Genomic DNA, 20,694 nt, shown 5'->3' with positions numbered 1-20,694 from the left:
CAACAGTTTCATGTCCTTTTTATACTGTGGTGCCCAGAACTGCACACAGTACTCGAGGTGAGGCCGCACCAGCGCAGAGTAGAGCGGGACAATCACCTCCCGCCAATTATATTATTCAGCAAAGCCTTTCCCATGGCTTGGATAAACACACTCTTTGCTGGATTAAAAACTGGCTGGGTGGTGTTGAATGGAATGGAATCCAGTTGGCGACCAGTCACCCATGATGTTCCTCAGGGGTCGGTGTTGGGGCCTATTCTCTTTAGTATCTTTATTGATGAGGGAATTGAGTGCACCCTCAGTAAGTTTGTAGATGACATGAAGCTGGGGGGAAGTGCTGATCTGCTGGAGGTTAGGAAGGCCCTGCAGAGAGACCTGGGCAGGCTGAATCAATAGGCAGGGGCCAATGGGATGGGGTCCACCATGGCTAAGTGCTGGGTCCTGCACTTTGGTCACAACCCCATGCAACTCTACAGGCTTGGGGCAGAGTGGCTGGAAGGTTGTGCAGAGGAAAAGAATCTGGGGATGTTGGTTGATGCTTCCCTGAACATGAGCCAGCAGCATGCCCAGGTGTCCAAGAAGGCCAGTGACCTTTTCAGAAAGAGTAGTTAGGAATTGGAATGGGTTACCTAGGGAAGTGGTGGAGTCATCTTTCCTTGGGATGTTTAAGGAAAGGTTGCATGTGGTGCTTAGCTACATGGTTTAGTAGGTGATATTGGTGGTAGGGGGATGGTTGGACCAGATGATCTTGGAGGTCTTTTCCAGATGTCCCAAAGACTGTGATTCCAAATTTATATATAATTAGTGTCAGTGGGTGGCATTTTATTGACTGTGTAGCTTGTTTCCCAGCACCTAACACCAGAAACTTAATTTATTAAATTTAATAAATACTGTAATATTTTTTTAAATATATCATAATATAGCATAATATAATAATACTGACATAATAATACAACTATATTAACATAATATTAATGCATTATATATTAATATTAATATCATCAATGCTATTTATATTTATATATTTTGATATATTGTTTTAATATATCAATATTGTTTATTATTATTATTGTATATTGCTATTATTATTTATTAGCTTGTAAAAATTATTCATTTTGCTTTTAGACAAGCAGTGTTTTCTTTTTAAAAAAATATTATTATAGAATTTATGTGTACCATAGCCATTTTGAACAAGCTGAATGTTAGAGATAAGAACAGAAAACCTGTTGGACTGATTATATAGTACTTTATCTGATATTCAGTCACGCCTTATCTTATCCGCTTCCAGAAAAGATAGGATTTGATTTGACAGATTCCAAAATTTGAGTTCCCACTAAATTTAAAAGGAATTCTTAATACAGAGTCTACAACTGAAGTCACACGTTCCCGAAGCCTGTGAGCTACATAAAAAGGTGGGAAGATAACAGCAGAGAATATCTTAAAGGAAACATGGCCTACATTAAACACTGAGTATTTCAAAAGTCATGCATTAGTCATTCATCTCTCCTGCCTTTACATGTCCAAATGTTAGCAATATAGTCTAAGCTGCTCATCTAAATTTCTTCTATTTGGGGAAAAAGGAAAAAATTAAATAAATCTCTAGAGACAGATTCAATCCATTCTAGAATCATTAAGGTTGGAAAAGATCTCCAAGATCATCTGGTCCAACCATCCAAATAATAGTTGTCATTCTAAAGTCATTCTAATATAATTCTAAAATTAGAACTTCAGAAAAGCTAATATGATAGCAAAGACTAAGAGTGTAGTATCATGGTATATTAGTTTTCTAATTTCAAAGCCGAACTATGAGTTTACTATTATTGAATGCCCTTGCTTGTTCCTCATTTCACACAGCACCTGAGAACTGTGCTCAATTAAGTGTTTGTTAGATGAGTCCCAAAGAATGTTTGCTTTTGTTCTGAACTTTCATCATCGTTATCCAATTTACATCATGCTCAGTTTAGCATGGTTGAAGTTGTGAATTATGGTAGAAATGCCGGGACAATCCCTGAAATCTGGGGAATCTCTTAAACTTCCTTTTTTATGGTTCATAGAACTGAACCATAACTTAATACATGTAAAGCATGCTGATGTCAGAAGGAAGGATAGAGGTGAGCAGACGGTTATTCTGGTGGGTTGACCCTTGTTAGCAGCTGAGCACCTGCCAGCTGCTCTCTCACTCCCCACACCACAGCAGGATAGGGTAAAGAATTGCATGAGCAAAGGCTCTAAAAAAAAAAAAAAAAAAAAAAGGCAAAAAAAAAAGCAAAACTAAAACAAACAAACAAAAAAATCTTCAGCCGAGATGAAGACAGTTTAATAAGTGAAGGCAAAACAGTGATGTAAATGCAATCACTAACTAGCAGATGGATGCCCAGCCAGTCTCTGAACAACAGCCTCTTTCAAAAAACACTCTTCCATAGTTTTATTGCTGATCATGACATTATACAGCACGGAATATCTCTTTGGTCAATCTGGGTCAACAGTCACAGCTGTGTCTGCTCCCAGTCTCTTGTCCGTATCAGCTTACTCATTGTATTGGCAGAGTGAGAAACTAAGAAGTTTTTAAACTATACAAGCACTGTTCATCAAGAGCTAAAACACTATTATTAGTTTTGGTCAACAGTGTAAAACACAGCACCATACTGGCTGTGATGAAGAAAATTTACTCCATCACAGTCAGACACAGTACAAAGGTATGTAACATAAACCGAAAAACACAGAACAAAAATAAATTAAGGAAATAGTGTAACTGAAATTTTAAAGGAACTGTGAAAATAAACCAAATGTAGGGTTTAGTTGCCCTACATGAAGATGTTCAATAATTTATATGACAGAGATAAAACCATTGAAAAGAGCCATTACCTTCTATCATTTATTTATCTATTTATTTATTGAGTAGGCTGATATCCTGAATGCTAATTTTGCATCCTCTTTGGAACTGCAAGTATTTCACATTTAGATCATTCCTAAAAACCTTGAAGTTGGGGCTTATCTGACCATACATATGTATCACAAAGTAGATGACTTCACATAACCTTGTCATCCTAAATTTCCTTAATGTGATTGAAGAGGAATAGATACATTAGGCCAGTTCTCATCTTGCAGCTATAACTCTTATGGAAAAAAAAAAAAAAAAAAAAAAAAGGGGGGGGGGCCGGGGGGGGAGAAAGGAATTTCAACCTAAGAATTTTTTTCTCTTCAAAGACTATTATGACATGGGCTACTATCTTTTTGTCCATACGACTGTTGCTGTTAGTAGGGTTAATAAAGTACAGAAAAAATGTAGTATAGGTTAAGCAGAACTTTTGATGTCAATAATCTATAAACTTTATATTTTCTGCTAGGTCAGTAATGTACAATAACAAGTGCTTAGTAGGTATGAAAGAAAAAAAAATGTCATTGTTAATTGTACTCTGAACTGAGTGTGACAGAACTATCTTATTGGCCACTATTTAGCTACAAAATCGTTTCCTCCAAATTGACTCCTACTTTGCATTCCTGCTCACCACTACCACAAAATCCATCAGTGACTACTCTTCTTCAGTTTCATGGAATTATAGTAAAACCTACATTTATTAGACCTCTGAAATGAAACACATTTTTGTTGCTTAAAAATATTTTAATTTCTACCACTGTGGTTTCTCATTTTTTTTAATTGTAGGTTTATATAATAAAAACATGAAAAACACTAAATCATATGTTATTGTATCATTGTATGTTTTTCAACTGCTTGGCATTTAGTGACCAAAAAAATTTTCTGCTTTCAGCTACAGTACAGATTGTGCTAAAAAGTTGGTCAGCTGGTTTTTCATTAAGCAGTAACTGAATTTCTTCAGGTTGAAAATCTCACCCTCTGTCTTTTTCATAGCATCTGCTCTATAGGAGAATCACTCAACATTCTTGCAGACACTTTTTTTTTTTTTTTTTTTTTTTTAATTTACCAGGTTTATTTGTATAATATGAGTCAATTAAATTTGCGTAGAGCAGATCTCCACTACTGGGATTCTCTTCTCTGAGTCCTTCGATTTCCCTATAGGTTTTTAATACCTGATGATGATTGTTTTTTGTAATTAAGATTTAAGTATCCAATCCCCCAAGACTTGTCATACAGAGAGCTGCCACTCAAGCATTCAGCAACCCTTTCAGGCACACCTTCTCTTTGTCACAGTCTTTTCTAACATCCAAGATTTTTCTTAAAAGCCCTTTGTTGAGCAGTGCTGTATTTCATCCCATATCCTAGTTCCAGTTTACTTCAAACTACTAAAAGGGCAAAGTGGTAATGTCTCTTGGCAGATGCCAACAGCATGTAATGGCGATGCATAAGGATTCCATTTGACTGAGTTAAAGGAGACATAGCTGGGTCAAGTTCTACAGCTTATTAATGCTAAAAAAAAAAAAAAAAGTATAAAAAAAAAACTAGTAGCCTAACTATCAAAGTATCAAAGTTATGGATTCAGTTTTGATTCTTGCACAGGTTCACATCTCATAAACACCACAAGAAACACAGCCAAAAACAAAATGTTTGGTTTCTTTTGTTCATAGTTTCAGTCTTGACATGAAGAAAGGCAAGTTAGATGCAGCAACATGCAAAGAGAGGTAGAGGTCAGTGAATCTCTATGAAATCACGATCAGCAATGCCAGTCATGGTTCCATACCACATAATTTTGCTTCTGATATGCTATGTAATGATTAAATGTTAAAATAGGATGTGCAGAAAGTGACCTTGGTTGAAGTACTGTTTTAGCCACAAGGAAAACAGAGATCATCAGCACCCAAGAGCTGAGGAGACTGGATTCATCCTTTCTTCCCTGAGGTCCCCAGTTGTGCCAGGAACATAGCCTGTGTCTAAACAGCCAGCCACACAGCACAACGAGGATGTATCTCAAAGCAAAACAGTCAGTGCTGAGGAGCTGGCATTCACACTGAGAAGTTTTTACTTCCAGATTTCTCTAGTATAGTCCCATTTGTATTTGTATCATGTTAGGTTCCTTTCTAGTGGAAATATCTCCTGGTTTACTTTCATCCAAAACAAAGACGTGGTTTGAACTAGAGCTGTAAGTGCATGGTTCAGTAGTGTGGTTCTGTTCAAACCCAAAAACCTAGTAAACTGAATGCCACAGTATTCATAATGCATAAATATCAAGGGTAAAAAAAAAAAAAAAAAAAAAAAGGTATATTTTTAAACCTATTTAGATCCCCACAGACACTGTAGCTGTGTCATGAATATTAGCCTTTTAAAATTCCCAAATAGAGTAATAATAAAGAATTTCAAAGTAGCTAGATTGATTTAATATATCCCTTCCTGTTTTACTTTTAATTTACCATGCCACTAATCTATCAATCTAATCCTGCACTCATAATTATTTGTTGACTTTAGTAGAGAGAATTAATTCTTTACATCTTTCACGCTCTTTAAATGATAATATATTTCAAATTTAATATTACCATCAGGATAGCAAGGCTCTAGGGGAATGCATGAAAACACCTCCTTTTGTTTAATAGAACGTTTAGACATATCACATGCTATTCATAATGAGTTGCCTTTATCCAGATTAGATTTAGAAAAACACTTTTTTCTTTTCTTTTTTTTTTTTTGGTTGCAGATTTTGCAAACAGAGGGTATCTAATTAGAAATAAGTTACATATTCAGCACTTAGTTTGAGAATTTTAATAGTAATGTAATAAAAATAATAAAAAAATAAAAACTAGGGGAGATCCAGAGAATCTATGCCAACAGTGTTCATGGCTTCACAAAGCACTCAGTAGCAAACTGTCAAAAAGAAGAAAAATGTATGTAAGTTAGTGTATAATATATTTTGTTGAAAATATGCTAAATAGCATAGCATATGATTTATCTTAATTGTCATTCTCTTCAATAGAGTATGTCATTGATCTTACTTTTCTTCCCAATGCAAATAAGTTGTCTTTTTTATTTCACTGTGTGCTAGTTGCTGGCTTAGTCCTACATTCAGTTCTGAGCTATTGTAAATGTTGTTTACACGTTCATTTAATATAACATACAAAGCAGACCAATCAGAACTTTAGATAAAAACCTTTATCTTTAAATAGGTGTTGCATTCCTTCAGCTCTCTGCACCATTTTGTTCAGAAAACTATGCCATGTACTAACCAAATCAAAATTATTAATTTCAGGCAGCTTTTATTTTATATTGGCCTTTCCACCAATGAATCGAGAATGGAATTCATTTCACCAAACTTTAAACATTTATGTATGACTCAACTGTCCTCTTTTCATACACTGCCTGCATTGAGTGGTCTTTTCTCACCTGTTCCTATTTTAAACATCTATCCTAGGAAAAAGATGAACTTCAACCATTTCTCCACATGGGAAAGTAAACACACGTTAACTATAAGCCAGAACCTCACGTGATCATACCTAACTGGAAATTTTTAAATTTAAGACAAATAAAAACTAATAAAAAAATCTGTCTCTGAAGTGCAGCTGCTGCAGCAGCAAGGTATTGAATGACCGAAAGATCACAGCAAACTGTTTGACATTCTATATGTGGATCATTATAAAAAATAATCAAAAATCCTTTGACAATGTGTTAAAAAATAGAGCAAGCTGATGTTATTTTACATAAAATGACAAGTTTAATTGTGTTTGTTGGTTGGTGGTTTTTAGTTATTTGTTTGTTTTTCTGGGGTTACTCTTCTTTAAGAATTAAAGAAATCCATCTCGAGGATGAATTGAAAAGAGTCAAAAGAAGTCCTGAAATAACAGCAGTTGAGAGTGATAGTGGATTTGGAAAAATATAGTGAGAACATTATGAAAAATATATTTTGCATGTTTATTAATTGAAATATATTTGCTTTTTACTTAATTACTTTATTAATTGATTTTATCCTCAACATGAGTTTTTGTTACATTTTTAAAACTTTCATTGCTTAAAAGCGTAACCCAAAATATATATTTAGCATATGGCCTATGTATGTACTGTACAAACATTGATAATGATGGAAATATTATATTCAAAACATGCACCTGTGGAAAAGGAACAGCGTTTCTCTTTTAAATATCACATAAGATAACCTGTACTTATTTTGTACTTAATGGTGATTGCATACTTCTTACCAAAAATAAAGATCAAAAAACAGAAAGAAAACACTCATCTATCAGCTTTTGTTTGCCTAGAGTTTAAAATTATTTAGCAGTTTATATTAGATTAGAATCAGCAACTGCTTAGTTCTGTATAGCAATGCCGACTTTTCCTGTACTACATTTGGCAATAATTAACAGAAGAACAGGGGACAGCAACATACAAAACATATTCATAAACTTCCAAAAATTCAAAATAAGAGCTATAGGAGCTTTTTTTTTTTTTTTTTTTTTTTTTTTTTAACCTACAAATTTAACGAAATAGGGTAAACTCCTAAATGCATAAGTTTAACACTCAGTTCCTGCAACTTCATGTCCAGTCTTCTGTTGGTCTGCAGAAAAATAGAAAGTAATGAAACAGGAAACACTCTTAAATTAAAATCATTCCTATTTTGTTGCATATCTTTTTTATCTCAGTGCAATTCCATCATATGAAATTCCAGAGAGCTATAACCCAAAATTCCAACCTCATATAATGTATATTAGAAAATATTTGACTTTTTTTTTCTTAAGCTATCCCGAACTAATTCTCAAAATGAAGGTCTTGCTCAACTGGTGCTGAAGAGTGTGAAAGACAAAATGTTCACAATGGGTAAAAGTACATGAAGAAATTTAATTTATGAAACATCATAAATTAATAAATGTTAGAAGTGCTTAGGCAATACAACTGTCTTCAGGTAAAAGACAGAAAGGTTTAAGAGGTTGTTCTAGAGCTTTAATAGAAAAAAAAAAAAAAAAAGTCATAAATGCCTAGCATATTTTCCCTACATTTACCTGAAATTCCTAAGGATTTCAATTTGTCAGTAGAATCCAAATATTCCTAAAACTTTATGATGGCTCATATCTAAATTTTGTATATTGGTGACCAAAACAAAAAGAAAAAAAAAAAAAAAATAAGAAATAAAAATAGGTAAATGATTTTTATGCCACTGAAGTTAACTAATTCGTAAAGTATTGGGGCTTCATTTTCTCCTAAAAACTCAGGTGAATAAAATGGGAGACTGGACATGTGCTGGTTTACTCCTCAGGAAGAAAAGTATAAAGTTGACGTGTGAAGTGCTAGAGTTTTAATGTGTTTGTCAGCTTTATTTCTCCCTAGTTTTCTGGGCACTGCTAACTGACGGACACTAAGCTAGATAGAAAAATCTTTGGATTTAATTAACATGACCATTGTAATTTTTCTTAATGTTCCAACAATGTTTTTTTTGAAATTCAAGTTTCTGCTTTACAGAAGCCAATCTGAAAATCTGAACCTTGCTAGCAATGAGTTCCAAGCAATCTTCTTCTGTTTGCCAGAAGATTGCTGTCCAAGCAATCTTCTTCTGTTTCTGGAAGATAAATATGACTTTCTTTCATAATTTAATTCCCTAAGAGAATATTTTACTGCTGCATATATTTCATATCATGAAGTCTAAGACACTGTTAAAAAGGAAGCAAGTTTCAGAAATGCAAGGGCTTTACAGAAGAGATGGCATAGCCTCATAAGTATCAGGGCCCTGGCCAAACTCACCATATAGGAGCTCAGCTGTGAAGCTTCCTCCTCTAACCCTTACAAATCATTACATATCTGATCTAAACTTTTATATCTGTAAATATAGAGATTCTGACCTCCTTTTAGCACATAGAATAACTCTGTAATATAATAATAATTCTTGCTCATAATACTAGTATTAGAGGCTGTATTTTCATTTCAGGATATGAATTTTTGTTGATGTCTCTGACAACAGATGTGTGTAAACATAATTTACTCCCTTCGTGAAGGAAAATTATTCATACAGAGTATTTTCTTTCTTAGGTATCACACTGGATGTCTCAGAAAACCAACCTGGTTGATTGAAACACAGGTAACATTTTTCTGGCACTCACTGTTTTATAGAGGGAGCCTTTAAACATTTAAATTATCCATTGAGAATACAGTTTTGATAAAATTGTCATGATGCTCAAAAACTGTTATGAGTAAGAATAAATATTCTGGTTTCAAATGGCATTGCTTCTTAAGAGACTGAAATGAATAAAAATAATACATAAATGATGGAATCTTTAATTTTCACCAAACTGAAAACTGTTTGAGCCAAATGGCTAAATGAATTTTCAGGACACTTCTGATTCAACCTTAAATTTCCAAAGCTTTAAAAATCTTAGGAATAACGTTGCTGACAGGACTTGCATGAAAACACCTGAGGAAAAAGTTTAAGAAAAAACTCTTGTTCTCATAGTTATCCTCCCCAGTACCTTCTATCCTTAAAATACATATAGATGTACTTTCAATAGCATTCACATGAGACAGCAGCAAATTTTATGCCTTTGAGACATGATGTATGTAATTCTAAGTCACCAAAGGCAAATCAGGAAATACAAACGTAACTTCCCTACCCCACCCCAAGTCAGTTTAGTGAATACTTTGAGGCAAAAAGGTACTCAAGCATGATGGCAAATGATTCAGACATTCTTAAACACTAGAGACTTATGTCTAATTTTGAAAGTTTGTCACTCAGAAACTTTAATTACAATATTAGGAAATTAGCACTTTGCATGCTGTAGCGTAATTCCCCACAGCGCTATGAAACTGCATACTGGCACTGATCTGATCTGCGCATGTAATGATGGCAGAATACATTATTAAAGTAAATATTTAATTATTTACACAGTGACTACCACAATTTAAATGCCACTACAATATAAATAAATACATTGAAATCGTAGTTAGAAAAGCAATAGTTTAAAAAAAATCAGTCGTGTTCAAAACATGATGGGTATTATCTCTCTGTAGTTCAGTAGGTCTATAATGTTGTAGTGTAATAGAATTATGTTTTGCTATTCGGGAAACTATTTAATGGAATGTACAAATAAAATATTTTTGAAAAATCAGATATGGTCAAATGTGTCATGAGGTGTATTGTGTTTAACATTTAGTAGGGCAGATGGGGGTGCTGCAGTAATGGCCTCTGTAAGAAGACTCCAGAAGCTGTCACATGAGAGACAGCTTCCAATAGGCACCCACTGCTGGCCAAAGCTGAGTCAGCAAGCAATGCTAGTTGGACCTCTGTGACAGCAGATTTGAGAAAGGGTAAAAACTGCTGTGCAATAGCTGGGAGAGAGAAGTGAGGAAAACGTAGAAAGAAACAGTCCTGCAGACACCAAGGTCAGTGAAGAAAGAGGGGGAGGAGGTGCTGCAGGTGCTGGAGCAGAATTTCCCCTACAGCCCATGAAAGAGACCAAGCTGAGTCCCTATTACCTGTGACAGTAACTGGTGAGTGAGCTCCCTATCCTAATCCTAACCAATGAGACTTTTTATTTTTTTATTTTTTAATCATATTTTGTGTTCTGCTGAGGAGGAGGAGTTAAGAGAGTGGCTGTGTGGCACTTGGTTACTCATTAGTGTTACACTTCAACAATCAGTCCAATTTACTTATATGAAATATTCTGCAATTAATATGTCAAACTAAGTTATTTTATAAATAATATTGCAAGCCTTCTTAATATATTCTAAGCTTTTCAAACAGTACAATTATTTCTTGTAAGAAGATATAAAGTAGACACAAGCCTCCAGAAATCTCCCCCAGAAAAAAAAAAAATAATAATAATAATAATAATAAATGCAAGTATTCATTCAGTAATGTAATTTCTATGATTTAAATTACAACTGCAAAATGCTAATATTATTTATACTTCATATAATCTATTTTTTTTTGTTATTGTTGTTCTTTGGTACACTTTCCTGAAAAGGTCAGAGAGGGAAGACTAGGTAAAATGTGTAACAAACTTTTCCACTGAAGTGCTTAATGGGAAAATGACCAAGCAGAAGTGAAGAGAGGGTAATGAAACCAAAAGCTGTGAGAAAGTGATGAGAAACATTAAACCCTTTGACTGTATGTCAACTGTAGGGAGTTAAAGATAATGCTAGAAAGACATACATCTGAACTGTAATAACACTTGCATACTGTTGCAAAACATTTCCATTGTATCGTTTCAGTCTGCATGGGAGGATCTAGTTATAACCTTCTTTATGTTGTGTGAAGCATTGCATTAAAATACAATTATGTGTTTGTGAGTTCAACTTCAAAAAAAGGACCCATGGTTTAATGTTGCTTGGAGCAGACTAAGAGATGTGTAGGTAGAGAATATTTGGGAGGAAACTCTTCTTCTTCCCCTTCCTCTTCCTCTAAACAAATGTTTTCCTTAGGAATGTCTATTTGAAACTGTAAATATTTGAAAGTTTCAGTTGAACTTATAAAGCATTCCAGGTCCTTTCCTCTAGCCATTTTTTTCTGGTAGTTATACTGATCAGAATAAAATTTATTCATTCTCTTCTTAAAAACTGACTGTCTAGGTGTATCTAGAGATAATTCACAACATGCTATATGTATAGTCAATAAATGTGGTGTTTTTACTGAGCTGAGCAGCTGAGCTCCATCACAACTCCTCTCTCACTCCCCCTCCTCAAAGGTAGAGGGGGAGAAAATACAATGAAAAAGGCTCGAGGGTTGAGACAAGGATGGGGATCACTCAGCAATTTATCATCATGGGCAAAACAGAATCAGCATAGGGAGATTAATAAAATATATTACCTATTACTAACAAGCTAGAGCAGTGAGAGACAACTACAAAAAAAAAAAAAGAAATATCACTCCCCCCTTCCTCCCCCCCATCTACCCTCTTCGACCTCCTCCCCCCAGGAGCGGTGCCGGGCAATGGGGAATGGGGGCTGCAGTCAGTCCCTAATGCTTTGTCTCTGCTGCTTCTTCATGGTCACTCTGTCCCTGATCCACGTGGGGTCCCTCCCATGGGATACCGTCCTTCCCGAACTGATACTGCGTGGGCTTCCCACAGTCAGCAGCTCTTCAAGAACTGCTCCCACGTGGCTCTGTACCACAGGGTGCATCCACAAGAACAAACTGCTCCAACATGGGTCCACCATGGGAGGCAGCTCCTGCCAGGTTACCTGCTCCTGTAAGGGCTCCTCTGCATGGGCCACAGGTCTGGCCTGGGGTCTGCTCCTGCAGGGGCTCCTCCACGGGCTGCAGCGTGGAGATCTGCTCTGCCGTGGGATCCATGGGCTGCCAGGGGGATAGCCTGCTCCACCAGGGGCCTCTCCACAGGCTACAGGGGAACTTCTGCTCTGGTGCCTGGAGCACCTCTCTCCTCCTTCTTCACTGACCTTGGTGTCTGCCAGGCTGTTTTTCACTCCTTGATCTCCCAGCTGCTGTTGTAACACAAGTTGGTGGGTGTTTTTGTTTGTTTGTTTGTTTTTTTCCTTTCTTACATCTGCTCTCACAGATGCACAGACAACACTGCGTATTGGCTCTGCTCTGGGCAGCAGCGTGTCCCTTTGGAGCCAGTTGAAAGAGGCCCTTGTCAAAAAAAGGGCTAGACATAGCTAAGTTCTAAATAATTCTTCTAAGATTTCATTGAAGGTGAAATGGGAATGCATACTGAAGTTTGACTGAATTTCCTTCATTCTAAGAACAGAGAGGATCCTATAAAGTATTTAATTCCTAATATAGCTATGAGCTGTTACCAGTTCTCACTGTGATAGCTTCAAGACTCAAAGCTGTAAATCCAGTTTCCACCAGACTCAGTTTTCATCGTTTTGCCCCATAGAAGAAGAAGTCACCCTTCTACTTTTCCTACTTAGCTTTTAAAATGCTTGTGCAAACTTAAAAATATGGCTGTGTAGATAAATAGACAATATTCATTTCTGACGTTCTTTTCTTGTTGCGAGATAGGAAAGGGGAAGTCAGTTAATAACTAATGATTAATGATGACACATCAAAAAAAGGATTTTAGCAGAGGAAAAATTCATAGTGGAAGGGTCCTTACTAGGAAGTGTCAAAGAACTTTTTTTTTTCTTTTTATAAAGGAAACATGTTATGTAGTGAGAAAAAATGTAACTTAAAGATTCTGATTTCCAACCCAGAGAGCAGTGCTTTGGTGAACAGACCACCTGAATAGCAAGAAATGATTATCTTTCAAACTGAGACATTAGCAAGAAATAGACATTAATTATAATGATTTCACAGATAGCTCTAGTAAAACCATACATTTTTATTTGTTATTTTAAAAATCTATTTCATTTTAATTTTTTATTTTCTTTCCCCATAGGAGTCAGCATTGTGCTGGGAATTTATATGTAATATGCAAATATATTGGAATGTTTTTAAGGAAGAAAATTCAATTTCATAAATGAGTTACATTCTTTCTGTTTTGTAGATGGAACTTAAAAGTGGTTAATATTTCCTGCCTCTTTTCTATACCTTCAATCCCAATGTATAAGAGACAGGAAATTATTTCTTGTACTTCCATGACTTCCATGAAGTGAGACTAAATAGAATGTTTTTTGCTTACGTTAAGAATTTGATTGCTAATACGTTGTTCTAGTGAATGCAAGCACGCCTTTCTTCATATAGGTTCTTCGCATATTTCCAAAAAGGCAAATTACTTAACCACTAGCATTTCTTTTGGAAAGATGGTTTGTTCTAACACTTCAATGATTCCACCTACCATTCTTACAAACAAAGCACATGAAAAAATATGAAATAAAATTGGATGAAAATAAGGTGGGAGAATTGATTATTTTTTTAATTAATAAACCACTTCTCTAACATACCTGTATGCACAGCTCCTGATTTTCAGGGTATTAATTCAATTTTTCACAGGTAAAAAAAATGCAATGTTTTTTCTCTGTTTTCAGTTTTTCTATGGAAAATCTGGAATATGAGATCAGCTAGTTTATATATCTGTGTTCTTTTTTATTTCATTCATGATATTGGAGTCCTATACAGATACAATTAACGTTACTGGAAATGCCTGTATCTATATAGGACTCCAATTTATGTAGGTAACAATCTACTTCTAAATTGTCTCCCAGCTTTGGAGTTATACTTGCATTATTACTTAGTATTGGTTAGTCAAGTCGTGTTTTCTGTGATATCTGAATTAAATAATAAATTAGAATGAATTATTGATGCCTGATTATATGAACATTTTCAATAACATGGATTTTCTAGGTAATAGTTAAGTAGTGTTCTTTACTGTCCAAACTGAACACAGCATAACACAGACCTTTTGATATAATTATTCCACATAATTGTTTCTGTCAAGAATAAATGAAGCCTTAAAGGAAGAAAACAATCATTACAAGCAGTAGAGCCTGAGTTAGATACTACAGTGGCCCTTTCACTCTACTTCTATCCAAAGTTGTTATTAATGGACTGGGAAGTTGTACTGGGTCTGGCTAGGATGTTAACTTTCCCTGCAGCAGCCCACACAGTGCTGCACTCTGCACTTGTAGTTAGAACAGCAGTGGTATCACACCGGTGTTGTGTCTGCTGCTGAGAAGTGCTGGCACAGCATCAGGACTCTCTCTAACCCTCCTAGGGGCAGCTGACCTAAACCAACCAAAGGGATATTCCATACCATATGATGTCACACTCAGCAATAAAAGGTGGAAAAAGGAAGAAGAGGGGAGGGGTGGGCTCTCGTTGTGAGAACATCTGTCCTCCTCCCAAACACCGGCTACGTGAGTTGAGGCCCTGCTTCAAGGACGTGGTCAAGCATTGCTCATTTGTGGGAAGTAGAGAGTAATTTCTTTCCTCTGCACTTCCACATAGCCTTTGCTTGTTTTGTTTAGTTACTCCCTTTCCCCCCTCCCTCTTCCCCTTTCCCTTTTTCCCCTTTAGTTGAATTGTTTAATTAATAATAATATTTCCTTAATAACACATATATATATACATATATATTTCTCTCTTTAATTAAATCATCCTTATCTCAACCCGTGAGTTGTTCTTTCTTTTACTTCTTCCCCTCCTCATCTGAGGAGGGGGAGTGAGAGAGCAGTTGTGGTGTTCAACTGCCTAGCACGGTAAAACCACCACAGAAGTTGACAAAAGCAATAGATGACACAGAAAGTATGTACAGAAGTAAACTGCCTTGGTGCAATTTGAAATGTCTTTCCAGTGCTAGATATCCACTAAATGATGCATATTAATTTGTTCAACATTATTGGATTATACAATCCTAGACTAAGACAGGATGAGAGCCAAGTGTGAGGTAACGTAAGTTTTCAGCAACTTCTATTGTCCATTTACTGAAAAAAAAAAAAACAAAAAAAAAAAAACTTGTTCTTTTTAGACATGCATATCTGACTTATGCATGTCTGACATATCTCTGCTATTTTTTTACTTTCAGGAAATAAAGTACCTTTTCCTTTTTTTATTTTTCCTTTTTTTTTTTTTTTAATTGTATCTTAAGTGGATCTCTCAGTAAGGGATGACCTCAGACAAGGATGATGAGGAGATGAAGAAAGTGACACTGGTTGCGGCACCAAAACCTTAAGGTTGCATCTGAGATCTTTAGATGATGAGTAAAATGGTAAGTCAGTGCTTCTAAATATTATTGTCTAATTTAGTGGCAATTTACCTATGGATGGTAAATTTGCCAAATTTAATGACAATGCTAGAAATAAAGTGCTAGAATTTTCAAGGCAATCAATTCCACAATTAGTATGACAAAATTTCCATATTTCAGTACTCTGCTACCTCTAAAGTAGTGCTATGGTAGAAATGTCTTTTTTTTATTTTTTATTTTTTTAATCACAACAGAGGATCATCATGTAGGTGAAAAGTATTAATAAATAAAAATATCTTATTATCACCTATGTTTATGCTATCCTTCCTTGCATAAAAAATGTTTGCATGAAAAGTTAATTAAAATGGTTGAGAAATATTAGCATTCATTAAGGTAGCAAATCTCATAACCATTCTGTCCTGTTCACCTACTGCCCAAAATTACACACAGAGTTTTATACTATACTTTCATAAGTACCTTGAAAATGTAGTTTCATCTTTCTGAGAATTATGAAAGGTCATGATTTTCATAGTATGTACTACATCCACAGGCTGTAATCTGTGGTATTAACAAAGCAAAACTAATAGTGTAAGATGGCATAAGTCTTCTGACGGAGCTGAGCTATTAAGTTTCTGTTAATAAGATACCAATGATCTCAAAGAATATGTACCATTTAAGTTGAGAAGTAGCTCTTAATACTCTTTCTTTTTTTTAAAGCAAAAGCAATACTATTTGTTCTTAAATATAATTACTTTGTGAACACCAGAGAAAAATTCTATAATTTAATAATCCAATGATATCAAGATTATTTGCTTTTATGGTAAGAAATCCTGCGATTGCAGTTTTCCCCCATGTTTTCTAAACATAATCACATATTAGTTGCAATTTTCTCTAAAACATGAGACTTAATGGTGTTAAGAAGAAATGCTTCTTCTTAGATAGAAAATACCACAGATATCTTGTTTGTAATAAGATTGAAAACTCATTACTGCTAAAAATGTCAGTTCTGATGAAGCATTTAAAAAAATTTCCAGAATCAAACTCAGAATGTCTTTACTAAGCTGTTTCATGGTAGAGTGTACCATTGGAAATGTGATGAGTCTTCATGTAAAAATGCTGATTTGAATTAGATTTAGAATATATGTCATCCTCAATTAGCCTTTCCTTCATCAAAATGATCTCACAAACACGGAGAATGAATCTTTATTTCCTCCTTTGCACATGGGAGGTCATTTGTCAGGTTTAATATACTTCTACCTATGTCTTTCTACATGCTTTGGGTTCAAGATGGATGAGTAGAGACTTCACGTAAAAAAAGATATCAGTAAAAACTTGTATTCTATTTTTATTAAATGTTGATTATATTTCATGTTTTATTCAAAAAGTTATAGAAAAAAATAATGGTAAATAAACTGTATGGAAAAAATAGTATAAAAAAGTTTCACACAACTAATTTCTGCTTTGTAAGTTACTGCTGATACTTAAAAAAATGACAAGACATAATTTTGTAAAACTGGCTATCCGTATTTTCTCGAAGCACTAGATTGATGGGTATTATTCTGTTTTTGAAGTTTAACATCAGAACAATTACCTTTTACTTAAAATACTGTGCATATTACAATCTATTTTACTTCTTGAACTTCTACAGAACATTGAGGCATAAGCAAAAATAATAATTAAGAAATAAAAATGCTTTAAAAATTGTACTCGATAAGTGCTGGAACAGCAAATCTTCTGAATATTTACTAAGATGAGACCTTTAAAGAATGTGGTTAACACAAGAACATTTAAAGTTTGCTAGAGGAAGTACCTGAAAAAACCTGAAATAATCAAGGCCAGAGTGTAGATGTTGAGGGGCACATAAAAGCAGACCTTTTGTATATGTAAAGAAGAAAGAATGACAGACCTAGACTTGTACAATAGACTTGTACCTTGACAGTAAGAGAGAAGGTGAACTACATATGCTAATGACAGGAAAATAGTTGATGTAAACAAATGTCAGGATAGAAAAAAATAAGTTTATGTGAAGATTGTTTATGCTTCTTTATTTTATGAAATAGAACAGGTAGTTCTTGTTCATATCCGTATCTGTTAACAATTTCTATACATTCTATACATGCTTGATTGAAGAAACAATGGACTGTTGAGATTTCCATTTTTACAAATCTTTTTGCACACAGCAACTGCATCTCCAAGAATCCAAAATGTATGACAAATATGAATTTAAATGTTAAATATATCTGACTTGTTAAACCATAAATTTTTCTACACATTGTGTTATACATCTCTGCCTTGGATGACTAATAGAAAACTATGAGTAATAAAAAATATATATCATTCCTATTTAAATACAAATGCACAGGATAAAATATTATTTAAATATTGAATATTGTTAATTGAAAAAATGTCTTTATGTTCTGTGGGAAAATCATTAAAAAATACAAAGAATTTAATTCAATTCTTCCGCCTTTTAACATAACAGTCACTGGTGTAAGTTTTAGACCATATATATATAAATGTATGTATTATTTCCCTTTTGCAAGTGGTTTTAAAACTATGATGCATATAATACGGAGATATTTAAATAGCCTCCAGTATCAAAAAAGCAGCTCCTTATCCAACTGTGCAATTCAGTGTTAGTGTAAATTGGAAAATTCTGCTAATTAATTGTGTGATTTATTAGTGCAGATCCATATAATTTAATCAGATATGCAAATATTATCATTTCTAGTTACTTATGAATGCAAATTATTTGCACGTATAATAATGCGATAGTGGTTTCTCGTAGTGATGAGCAGAACATGTAAAAGGTATGAAAGAATGAAAATAAAACATAATTTCCTTTTTTTGTTGTTGTTACAAAACATTAGAACATTGTGAACTTTTTATATCTCATCCAGAATCTTAACTGAATATTTACTTTCTTCTGTTTTGCTTTTTTTTTAGTTAGGCTTATCCACTATCCTACAGCTAGAAGAAATAGAAATGTGAAAAGCAGAAATACTAATATTACAAATTTTAATTTGTAATAATAATATTTTAATACATTTGTAATATAACTATATTAAAATTTCTGAGTGGTATTTGTGGAAATTTCACTTGATTGCTTTTTATCAGAATTCTTGGAATTATGAAAATTTACCCTGGCAACTTGTAAAAATGTATAGTAATTCTATAAATCTAATTTTGAGGTTTGGGGTAAATTTAAATTCTGGACAATGAACATGAAATAACCAACTGCACGGTTAGTATAATAAAAGAGTTTCTATTTTTCTATCTGCCTTTATCTAAACAATGAGTGAAACAGTCCACTGTGATCTTGCTTCTTTGCTATAGGTATGATGGTGTACTTAAAAGGACCTTGGGTTCCACTGATTGTCACAGACAATAAAGTAATTTTGATAAAGTGTATGTCATGTATATATATATATATATTCAGATCAACGATCTGCCCTTAACATTGCACGTGTGAGTTAACCTTTGTCATTTCTAAACTTAATCACAAACCACCTTTCAAAATCAGAGGTTCAGTCCTCAGTCAATGGAAATCAGCAAAGCCCCACTGAAAATACGTTTTTTTGTAGGTCAGCTTCATGTCTGATATAAATTAACAGGACATGACTAAATGCCTCAAGTGACTCTTCTGTTTTACCATGACCTGTCAGAAACAAAGCATACATTCCTTGATACACCATCTTATTTTGTTCTAAATTTTCTGTAGGAGCTTATATTTGTGCATGTGAATAATTCCACATTAATTGAATAATTACATTAATTGAACATAAATTCTGCAAGCATAACTACTAAATTGAAGGGTTAGCAGTGTGAAATTCATTGCATTCAGTCTAAATGGACTTACTTTCCTTTCCTTTAATTGTGGCTTTTTATTGGGGAATTAAAGTGGCATTAAAAAATAGGCATCCAAGACTATATCCCGTAATTAAAATTGTATCACAGATTCAATTTGGCTTTATCCTATTTTGTATATTCTGCCAGTGATTATTCTTAGGTAACTGTTGTCTCAAAATCTTCTGTGAGAGTTGCATCTTTTCTGTTAGTACATATTAACTCTAATATTAGACCTATAGGTAGGAAATTAGCAAATCTGGATTGGTATGGCTAGTCAAAACAAAGAAATAACGTGGATTTGAAAGCAAAAGGCTGTGCAAACTTGGCATATGTATTGGGCCATGATATCTGCCCTACTAAGACAATTAATCTCAATCAAGTTAATTAAAATAATCAGGTGGACAAAGATAAGCAGGATCTAGTGACCATTCTTGACATTGTCTCTCTGAGTTAGGCTGAATTCCTGAAGATTATTGATGATACTGAGGCTCCTCGGGGCTGAAACTATCAGTGGTGTGAATTAAAATTGTATACACTGTTTGGACAACATGATCTTACGTGCTGAATCTCCAAGCCTTTTTCTGGAGCACACAGAACCTTATCAGAGACCACAAGGAAATCCCCATAAGATAATATGGAACTCATACGCACTTCCTGCACTGGAATGTTTTTTGTTTGTTTGTTTGTTTTTTCTTTTTCCTATTCAGTTAGTTTGGTTGTTCTAAATTTCTACACAGAAATGTAAGATGAGACAGTAGTATATATTTATGTACTTCATTGATTACAGGTTTTACAACATCTCATGGAGGAGTGACATCTTTCAAAACTGAAGATTTGAGAAAGTAAATGTTGATTTAAGCTTTTAGATTGTATTTATGTATATATATATATATATTCATTTCTGAGAGGACTTCTGAGAGGACTCTCTTTGATTACCATATTTTACATACCAACTTTCCTTTTTCTTTCTCCTCTTTGGTTTCTCCTCTTGTTTTGGAGGGGCAGTGGAGTGCATAGCTGAAGGAAGAAAGGTGTGGATTTCCTTTGGGAACAAGTCTTAGTGGCCAAAGAGAGCTCAGAACCCATTCTTTCCCTTCTCGTGTGAATGTTTTTAGCATTGTATTTTTCTGATGACTGTTTTCTCTTTTCCAGCTTACCAGTTGACCATACTTTCTATATGAAGTTGTTGCCATTTAACCCATCAGACAGCTGAAGACAACAGACATCACACAGCCATTCACTTACTTACCCCCAGCCTGCCCCTCAGTGCAATGGGGGAGAAAATAGAAAAGTGCAGGAAGGTTGAGATAAAGACAGTTTAATAAGAAAGAAAGAAGGAAGGAAGGAAGGAAGGAAGGAAGGAAGGAAGGAAGGAAGGAA

The 20,694-nt window shown here is 34.4% G+C and overlaps 1 long non-coding RNA gene across 2 annotated transcripts in view; it reads left to right on the top strand.

Annotated features, from left to right (window-relative positions):
* Window positions 1-10,122: 10,122 nt before the first annotated feature.
* LOC118163836 overlaps window positions 10,123-20,694 on the top strand; it is a 13,684-nt gene continuing 3,112 nt past the window's right edge. Inside the window, exons 1-3 of one of the 2 annotated variants that reach the window (XR_004749217.1) lie at window positions 10,123-10,369; window positions 15,370-15,489; window positions 20,102-20,156. This is a non-coding gene — a long non-coding RNA (uncharacterized LOC118163836). The remainder of the gene's footprint in view (window positions 10,370-15,369; window positions 15,490-20,101; window positions 20,157-20,694) is intronic. The other variant, XR_004749216.1, reaches the window with a different exon arrangement.

This window comes from Oxyura jamaicensis, chromosome 1, assembly GCF_011077185.1.
Source record: "Oxyura jamaicensis isolate SHBP4307 breed ruddy duck chromosome 1, BPBGC_Ojam_1.0, whole genome shotgun sequence".
Lineage (NCBI taxonomy): Eukaryota > Metazoa > Chordata > Aves > Anseriformes > Anatidae > Oxyura > Oxyura jamaicensis.
This window is presented reverse-complemented; position numbering and strand designations above follow the sequence as displayed.